This window comes from Mesocricetus auratus, unplaced genomic scaffold (genome assembly GCF_017639785.1).
Source record: "Mesocricetus auratus isolate SY011 unplaced genomic scaffold, BCM_Maur_2.0 Super-Scaffold_100676, whole genome shotgun sequence".
In the NCBI taxonomy this organism is placed as follows: Eukaryota; Metazoa; Chordata; class Mammalia; order Rodentia; family Cricetidae; genus Mesocricetus; species Mesocricetus auratus.
Genome location: NW_024429266.1, coordinates 162,347,139 through 162,357,129, shown reverse-complemented (window position 1 = coordinate 162,357,129; position 9,991 = coordinate 162,347,139). Strand labels below are relative to the sequence as shown.

The following is a 9,991-nucleotide window of genomic DNA, read 5'->3' as shown; positions in this document are numbered from 1 at the left end:
TCCCTCTCTCTGTAGTCATTAATTGCCTGTAATTGTTTGTCTAGGCATGGTACCCTGTGAAAAATTCCTCCTTCTATGTTGGCATGTCTATTGGTATTGTTCAGATCCTATTTATGAGAAACTGTTTCACAGCAGGCAGCCTTGTATTCCGGCTCTTACAATCCTCCCCCCAGCCCCCTGCATCTTCCCCAATGCATTTTTTTATTCCCTGCCCCACTATAGGGAAGGCCTGTTTTCCTCTCCTTCATACTCTCTGGTCTTGGATTTGGCTGAGTAGCTCAGCATAGTCTATTAAGGTAGGAAGGCCCTCAGAGAAAGTGGCAACATGCCAGTTCTATATAAGAGCTCCAGGAGTTGCTGACCCCTCTATCGAAAAAATGTGCCCCTGGTAGCCACTGTCCCTTGGGTCTGGCCCCAGTCTGAGGAACCAAGGAGCACACTTGGCTTTAGACCTGATGCAGGACCACCCAGACTGACCATGAGAAACAAAGCTGAACTTGCCAAGCCACTCTGGTAAGCAAGAAAGCAATGCTTAGCATATAACATTAAAACTTCAGGTGGTGTTTATACCACAGTATCAGTTTCCAGAAAAGGGGCTTTAGGGGGTGAAATGGTGACATTTTGTCACCTCTTGGTATGTATGCCCTGGCCACCCTCTGTCTCACTTTCAATTTGTGTCTTGTATTGGCCCTCACTCTGCTGGGAGTAATGCTTGCTGTAGTTATTTTTCTTTTATTCTTTGTTTGTTTTTGTTCCCAACAAAGCTTGGAGAATTATGACAAGGGAATCTCATTTAATCGACTTGAAAACAGACTTTTAGACAGAGAAGATCATGTTCCTTCTAAGTGGGAAGGACAGTATTAAAAGACAGGAGAAAAAGAAATGTAGAGAATTAAAGCATAATTCAAATAGCATCCAAGATCATGAAAGAAATCCATAGATAGAGAAAGTTGCATGGAATTCCAAACATCTAGTTTTTTTAAGACAATTTCCACATTGTCAAAACACAAAGAAACACCTAGCTTTGTTATATTGAACAATTGTTTAAAAAAATAGTGCCAATCTCTATTTAACAGCTGGCCCAAATAGGAGCAATATTTGGCATACTGATTGTATGCTTAAGAAAGACAAATGAGAAACAAAGGCAAATTGATCCAATTGAGTGCTGCATTTTGTTCAACTGCTGTTGGTATTTTTCCCTGGCTCACTGGTTTGAAGAGAGAACCTTTCTAACCAACCATTTTGTTTGTTCCCCCCACTAAATTCTTTAGCAATTAAAAACACATTTAAAAAAGAAACTAATTTCAAAATCTAAGTGTGTTCATTTTAGATTGTTACCATTTAGTCCTTATGTGAGCATAAAAAGCTGTGAATTTTGGGTCCTTCTAAAACAGGCGTAAAGGGATAGGCTTAGAGGATGTCCCCAAAGTAAAGTCAAAAAGTTTATTCATGCATATCTTTGGAGTGTGCATCTTCAGAGTCTATCTGCCATAGATCAGACTTTTTAAAATGCAACTATACTGAACATGCATAGACTATTTCTTCTCATGGTCGTCTAGACAATACAGTATGTCAACCATTTGTATAGCATTCAATATTTTATTTTGTGTCACATTTGGTATGTAATTTAGAGATTATTTAAATTATATAGGAGGACATATATGGGAGACATTAATATTCTGTGCCATTTTGTACAGGGACTTGAGCATCCACAGAACCAGAAACTAATCTCTTGGAAGCACCAAAGGACAGCTCTAACATAATGGGACTGAAGTTTGCTAGAAAAGATCAGTTGTTGGAAATCCTGTCAATCTTGATCAAAGATGGATCAGATTCACCGAGCTTCCTTGTAGAAATAAGAAATCAGCTGTGCAAAATGATCAAAAAGATTGAAATTAATATCAGAGAAAATATTGGGAAAGTGAATTTTTTTAAATAAGATGGTTGCCTTTCTATTTTTGTGCTAAAACACCATGAACAAGGAGGCTGCAAAAGAAAGCATTTAATTTAGAGATCAGGATTCCAGAGGGTTCAAGACCATGACCACATGTCAGGAAGTATAGCAGCAGATGGGCAGCCATGGCAATAGACCAACAGCTGATGGCTTACATCTTATTCACAAGTACTTGGCAGAGAGCACACTGGAAATGGCAGCCATCTTTCAAAATCTCAAAGCCTACTACCAGTGAAACACTTCTTCCAAATGGCTGCCCCTCCCAATCCTTGTCAAACAGTTCCACTAACTAGGAATAAGCACTCAAATAAATGAGCCTTTGGGGGCCATTATCATTTAAACGATCACTGTGAATTTTAAACTTACATTTTTTTCACTTTTTCTGAACAAAAAAATAAAAACATTACAAGATGGAGAGACAAGCAAGGTAATCAATCAAAAGTAATGTCCTATATCAAAGAAAACACAAGGGAAGCCAAAGCATGCATTTGGTCTTCTTGGTTGTGCCTGGCAAGCAAAGTTGACATGTAGCCTTGGAAAAGCTGACTTGTAGCCTGGATATCACCTCGACCTCCACTATCACCATCACCACCACCAACCTAGCCAGGCATCCCTTACAGTGACCTGCAGGTACCTGTAAAGGAAAGAGGGAGATTAACCTCTTGTGAAGTCACATAGCTAAGCTATACTATCCTGAAGCCAAACACCTGTTATGGGCCTCATGACTTCGTTCACAGAACAGAGTCATGAGGGCTGAGGGGTACAAACTGATGCCGAAGACCACATTTGACTAGTGAATATTTTCCTTAGAAGCCTTATTAGTTTTGTCAACCAATAGCAACAATTAAGAAGAACAAGAGGGCCCTCTTTGAGATCTCCTGGCCTGGGGACTAAAGGCAGGTCAACTGACCCCTAGTGGTCCAAGCAATCCAGAGTCTGCTGACACTGCTGTGCTAGTCCCACCTCCACCCATCAGGAGAAGGAGTGTCTCAGACATACCTGCACCCATCCTGAGATCCACCACGGTATTGGGCCTGCTTGCACCCACTGGAAGATAACCTTGGACACGTACCCACCAGGAGAGGGAGAGACCCCAGCTGCACCCAATGAAAGAAAGGATAGGAAGACAGCAATATAAAAACACATTCAACAACAGAAAAAAACAATATGATGCCACCAGAGTCTAGGGACTCTACACCAACAAGACCTGAACATCCCAATGCAGATGAAGGAGAAGAGAATGACCTTAAAAACAACTTTATGAAAATGAGAGGATATGAGAAAATCTCTTAAAGAAATGGAAGAAAAAACAAACCAAAAAATACAAGAAATCAACAAATCCCTTAAATAAAGCAAGGAATACAAAGAAAAAAACAATCAAACAGATGAAGTTAACAATTCAAACAGTTCAAGACCTGAAAACTGAAATAGAGACAATAAAGAAAACACAAACAGTGGGAATGCTAAAAATGGAAAAGCTGGAACTACAGATGCAAGCAAAACAAACAGAACACAAGAGATAGAATATCAGGCATTGAAGATACACTAGGAGAAACAGAGTCATCGACCAAAGAGTATCTTTTTTTTAATTTGGTTAATCAATGAGTTTTATTGAGGTTACTTGCAAGAATATGGGTGAAGGGTTATTTACAGGAGCAGTTACGACTCAAAGACAGCTGCATTGTTGAAGTCCACCCCAGCACAAGTGACAGCTCACAAAGTTGGGAACCTGGAGCACATTGCACAGCCTGCAGGTAGTTCAAAGGGTTGGAGAGTGTCCTTTCCAGGCACCTCAGTTGGTCTCGACCTCTTCCAGGCAGCTCCACTGGTTTCTGCTTCTTGCAGACAGCAGGTCTGGTCTCAGAGTCTTTGCAACTCAGCTGTGGGGGTGACAGTCTTCTTTGCAGCATGACTCAAATCTTATAAGAGGGACTCTCAGCTTTTATGGCAGGGAGGGGCCCAGTGAATCTAGTCAGTTTCAAGGACTTTCTGGAGTTATTCTGAATTGTTTATCTTCAGCTTAAGGAGTTTCCTGCAGGATGTTTTAATCTCCAAGGAAATTTACACAAGGACCAAAAAACTGCTTGGGTACCAATACTCTAAATTTGTTAACAAAGGCAATTGATTGGCTATAAACAGAAGTTTCTATCCCACCAGCAACTCCCAAATAAACACACTGAGACTTAATATTACTTTCAAATGCATGGTCAATTGCTCAGGCTTATTACTAACTACTCCTACATTTTACATTTTAAGTTAACCACCACTCCTTATTTATGCTCTGCCACGTGGTGGTATCTGACCAAAGAGTATCTTAAGTCAAACAAATCCCTAACAGAAAACATCCAGGAAATATGGGATACCGTGAAAAGACCAAGCCTAAGAATAAAAGGTATAGAAGGTGAAGTAATTCAACTCAAAGATGCAGAAAATATATTCAACAAAATCATAGAAGAACACTTTACCAACCTAAAGAAAGACATGCCAATGAAAGTACAAGAAACTTAAAGAACACCAAATAGAATGGACCACAAAAAAGTCCCCTCACCACATAATAATCAAAACACAAAACATACAGAATAAAGAAATAATATTAAGAGCAGCAAAGGAAAAAAGTCAAGTAACATATAAAGGCAAGCCTATTAGAATTACACCTGACTTCTCCATAGAAACTCTGAAAGTCAGAAGATTCTAGATAGATATTCTACAAAAACTGAGAGACCACAGATGTCAACACAGACTACTATATCCAGCAAAGCTTTCAATCACTATAGATGGAGAAAACAAGATATTCCATGACAAAACCAGATTCAAGCAATATTTATCCACTAATCCAGCCCTACAGAGAATACTGGAAGGAAAACTCTAACCTAAGGAAGTTAACTACACTCACAAAAACACAGGCAATGGATAATCCCACTTTACCAAAAAAGAAAAAGCAGAGTAAATCCATATACTATACCAACAACACAAAAAATCCAAAACAAATATGAGCTAACATTCAAAGGTCCTTAATTTCTGTCAATATTAATGGTCTTAACTCGCCTATAAAAAGACACAGGCTAACCAGAATGGATATGAAGACAGAACCCATCCTTCTGTTGCATACACCTCAACTTCAAAGACAGATGAAAAGGGTTGGAATAAGATTTTCCAATCAAATGGACCCAAGAAACAAGCTGGTGTAGCTATTCTAATATCTAACAAATTACATTGAAAACTAAAATCAATCAAAAGAGAAAAGGAAAATCTCTATCATGAACATCTATGCCCCAAATACAAAGACATCGACATTCATAAAAGAAACATTACTAAAACTCAAATCACACATAAAACCTCACATACTTATAGTGGGGGACTTCAACATCCCACTCTCACTACTAGACAGGACCACCACCAAACAGAAACTTAACAAAGAAACAAAAGAAGTAACAGAAGTTAGGACCCAATTGGGTTTAACAGACATCTATAGGACATTCCATCCAAACGCAAAAGAATATACCTTTTTTACAACACCACATGGAGCCTTCTCAAAACTCAACTACTTGGTAACATAACAAACCTCAACAGGTACAAAAAAATTGGAATAACCCCCTGTATATTATCAGACCACCATGCTTTAAAGTTAGAATTCAACAACAACACAAACTGCAGAAACCACACAAACTCATGGAAATTGAACAACGTGCAATTGCACCATTCCTGGGTCAAGGAAGAAATAAAGAAAGAAATTAAAGACTTCCTAGAATTCAATGAAAATGAAGACACAACATACCCAAACTTATGGAACACCTTGAAGGCAGTAATAAGAAGAAAGTTCATAGCACTAAGTGAGCACATGAAGAAACTGGAAAATAGCCATGCTAGAGAATTAACAGCACAACTGAAGCATCTAGAACAAAAAGAAACAAACTCACCAGGAGGAGTAGATGCCAGGAAATAATCAAATTGAGGGCTGAAATTAATAAAGCAGAAACAATGAAAACAATACAAAGAATCAATGTAACAAAAAGTTTGTTATTCTAGAAAATCAACAAGATAGACAAACCTTTATCCAAACTAGCCAAAAGGCAGAGAGAGAACAGGCAAATTAACAAAATCAGAAATGATAATGGGTACATAACAACAGACACTGAGGAAATCCAGAGAATCTTCAGATCATACTTTGAAAACCTATACTCCACAAAATTCAAAAATTTAAAGGAAATGGGCAACTTTCTGGATATGTATCACATCATCAGTCTCCCAACCAAAAAAAAAAAAAAAAAAAAAAACAGGGTCAGATGATTTTAACTGAAGAATTCTACCAGGAATTTGAACAGCTAATACCAATACTCCTTAAGTTGTTCCACACAATAGAAGCAGAAGGATCATTGACAACTCTTTTTGCGAGGCTACAATTACCTTGGTACCTAAGCCACACAAAGACACAACAAAGTAAGACAACTACAGACAAATACCCCCACATCATTATTGCGGCAAAAATACTCAATAAAATACTGGGAAATTTAATCCAACAACACATCAGAAAAATCATCCATTATAATCAAGTGGGCTTTATCCCAGGGATGCAGGGATGGTTCAATACATGATATAAAAAAGCTGAGAAACAGAAATCATATAATCATTTCACTAGATGCTGGAAAGGCCTTCAAGAAAATCTAACACCCCTTCATTATAAAGGTCTTGGAGAGATCTGGGATAAAAGGAACATACATAAATAAAATAAAAGCTATATACAGCAAACCAACAGCCAACATCAAACTAAATGGAAAGAAACTCAACACAATTCCTCTAAAATCAGGAACAAGACAAGGCTGTCCACTCTCTCCATACCTCTTCAATATTGTACTTGAAGTTCTAGCTACAGCAATATGACAATAAAAAAAGATCAAGGGGGTATAAATTGAAAAGAAAGAAGTCAAACTGTCACTATTTGCAGATGATATAATAGTTTACATAAGTAACCCGAAAAACTCTACCAGGGAACTCCTACAGCTGATAAACACTTGCAGCAAAGTGGCAGGATACAAGATCACCTCAAAAAAATCAGTAACCCTACTATATACAGATGACAAATGGGCTGAGAAAGAACTCAGGGAAACACCATCCTTTACAACAGCCACAAACAACATAATATGACATTGGATAACACTAACCAAACAAGTGAAGACCTGTAAGCAAGAACTTTGAGTCTTTAAAGAAAGAAATTAAAGAAGATACCAGAAATCTTGACCCTAACCCTTGACAAAATCTTGACAAAAACAATCTACAGATTCAATGCAATTCCCATCAAAATACCAGCACAATTCTTCACAGACCTTGAAAGAACAATAATCAATTTTGTATGGAAAAACAAAAGACCCAGGATAGCCAAAACAACTCTGTCCAAAAAGGCAACTTCCATAGGCATCACCATCCCTGACTTCAAGCTCTATTATAGAACTATACTCCTGAAAACAGCTTGGTACTGGCACAAAAATAGACAGGTAGGCCAATGGAATCAAATTGAAAACCCTGATATTAGCCCTCACACCTACAAACACCTGATTTTTGACAAAGAAGCTAAAATTATACAATAGAAAAGAGAAAGCACCTTCAGCAAAAGGTACTGGCATAACTGGATGCTGGCATGTACAAGACTGCAGATAGATCCAAATCTATTGACATGCAGAAAACTTAAGTCCAAATGAATCAAAGATCTCAACATAAATCCAGCCACACTGAACCTCTTAGAAGAGAAAGCAGGAAGTACCCATGAACAAATTGGTACAGGAAACCACTTTCTGAGCATAACACAGTAGCACAGATGCTGACATCAACAATTAATAAATGGGACCACCTCTAAGGCAAAGGACACAGTCAACAAGACAAAATGGCAGCCCACAGAACCGGTAAAGATATTCACCAACCCCACAATTGACAGAGAGATGATTTCCAAAATATACAAAGAACTCAAGAAGCTAGTCACCAAAACACCAAATAATCCAATTAAAATGTAGGGTACAGAACTAAATAGAGAAGTCTCAATAGAAGAATCAAAAATGGCTGAAAGACACTTAAGAAAGAGCCCAACATCCTTAGCCCTCAGGGAAATGCAAATCAAAACAACTCTGATATACCATCTCACTCCTGTCAGAATGGCTAAAATCAAAAACTTCAATGACAGTTTATGCTGGAGAGGATGTGAAGAAAGGGGAACACTTCTCTACTGCTAGTGGCAGTGCCAACCTGTACAGCCACTTTGGAAGTCAGTATGAAGATTCTTCAGGAAAACGTAAATCAGTCTACCACAAGATCCAGCAATTCCACTCTTAGGCATATACAAAAAAGATACACATTCATACAACAAGGATATCTGTTCAACTATGTTCATAGCAGCATTGTTTGTAACAACCACAATCTGGAAGCAACCTAGATGCTGCTCAACTGAAGAGTGGATGGAGAAAAAAATGTGGCTCATTTACACAATGGAGTACTATTCAGTGGGGGAAAAAAAACAATGGAATCTTGAAATTTGCAGGCAAATGTATGGAACTAGAAGAAACTATCCTGAGTGAGGTAACCCAGTCACAATAAGACAAACATCGTATGTACTCACTTATATATGGATTTTAGACATAGAACAAAGGACTGCTAGCCTACAATCCACACTGCCAGAGAAACTAGGAAACAAGGAGGTCCCTAAAAGAAACATGCATGATTCCCCAGAAAAGGGGAGAGGGACAAGATCTCCTAGTTAATTGGGAGCATGGGGGGAGGGAGTGGGAGTTAGGAGAAAGAGAAGAGGAAAAGAGGAGGACATGAGAGAACAGGGAGATTGAATCAGGGGAAGAATAGAGGAGAGCAAGAATAGAGATACCATAAAAGAGGGAGACATTATAGGTTTAAAGAGAAATCTGGCACTGGGGAAATGTCCAGTGATCTACAAGATTGGGCCCAAATAACAATCTAAGCAATAGTGGAGAGGCTACCTTATATGCTCTTCCCTGATAATGAGATTGATGACTACTTTATATGCCATCCTAGAGCCTTCATCCAGTAGCTGATGGAAACAGAAGCACACACCCACAGCTAAACACTGAGCTGAACTCCTGGAATCCAGTTGCAGAGAGGGAGAAGTGATGAGCGGTCACGACCATACTGGGGAAACCCACAGAAACAATTGACCTGAACAAAGGGGAGCTCATGAACCCCAGACTGATAGTTGGGAAAGCAGGATAGGACTGACTCAGACCCCCTGAGTGTGGGTGTCAGTTAGGAGGCTTCAGCAATCTATGGGGCCTCTGATTGTGTATTAGTATTTATCCATAGTATACAAATGAACTTTGGGAGCCCACTCCTCATAGAGGCATACTCTCTCAGCCTAGACACACAGGGGATGGCCTAGGCCCTGTTCCAAATGATATGACAGATTTTGAAGATCCCCCTGTGGAGCACAAAAGGGATGGTAAGGGGAGGGAGTAGGAACTTGGATTGACATGTAAAACAAGCTTGTTTCTAATTTAAGTTAAAAGGGGGACAGAAGAACAAGAAGGCCTGTAGTAGTAGAGCCAATTGCCTGGCACAGAAGAGGCCTGGCAGTGTCAGCACTACCCCACCGTGTCTACAATAACAGCATAATAGTAATGGCAATGAAACAGCAATAATAAAAATAGGAGCTTTCATGAACACTAAACACTGTTCAGCTTCTGAATCTTCTTTGGGAATTTCAGAGTTCTGTCAATTGAGTGATGGCATCCTCACTTTTAGTCCAGATTCTTCTAATCTGTAGATGCTTTTCATATTTTCTTCACTGGCTCAGAAAACACTGAGTCCAGGCTTAGTGATCAGTAAAAAGGACCTCTGATAGAGTCAACTCACTATGACTCTGACCATGTAGGTGTGTTGTGTGAAAGACTTTTCCTGGGGAGATGCAACACATACATCTCTGTTCGCATCGGCCATACATGTCACCAAGAACAGGCTTAAGTATGATTGCTATTGAAATCCAACTTAGTGAACCAGTGAGTTTTATTGGGGTTACTTACAGGAATG

The 9,991-nt window shown here is 39.0% G+C and overlaps 1 long non-coding RNA gene across 1 annotated transcript in view; it reads right to left on the bottom strand.

The window, feature by feature from the left end:
* Positions 1-237: 237 nt before the first annotated feature.
* LOC110341058 overlaps positions 238-9,991 on the bottom strand; it is a 75,030-nt gene continuing 65,276 nt past the window's right edge. The window contains exon 4 of the long non-coding RNA XR_002382941.2: positions 238-1,867. This is a non-coding gene — a long non-coding RNA (uncharacterized LOC110341058). The remainder of the gene's footprint in view (positions 1,868-9,991) is intronic.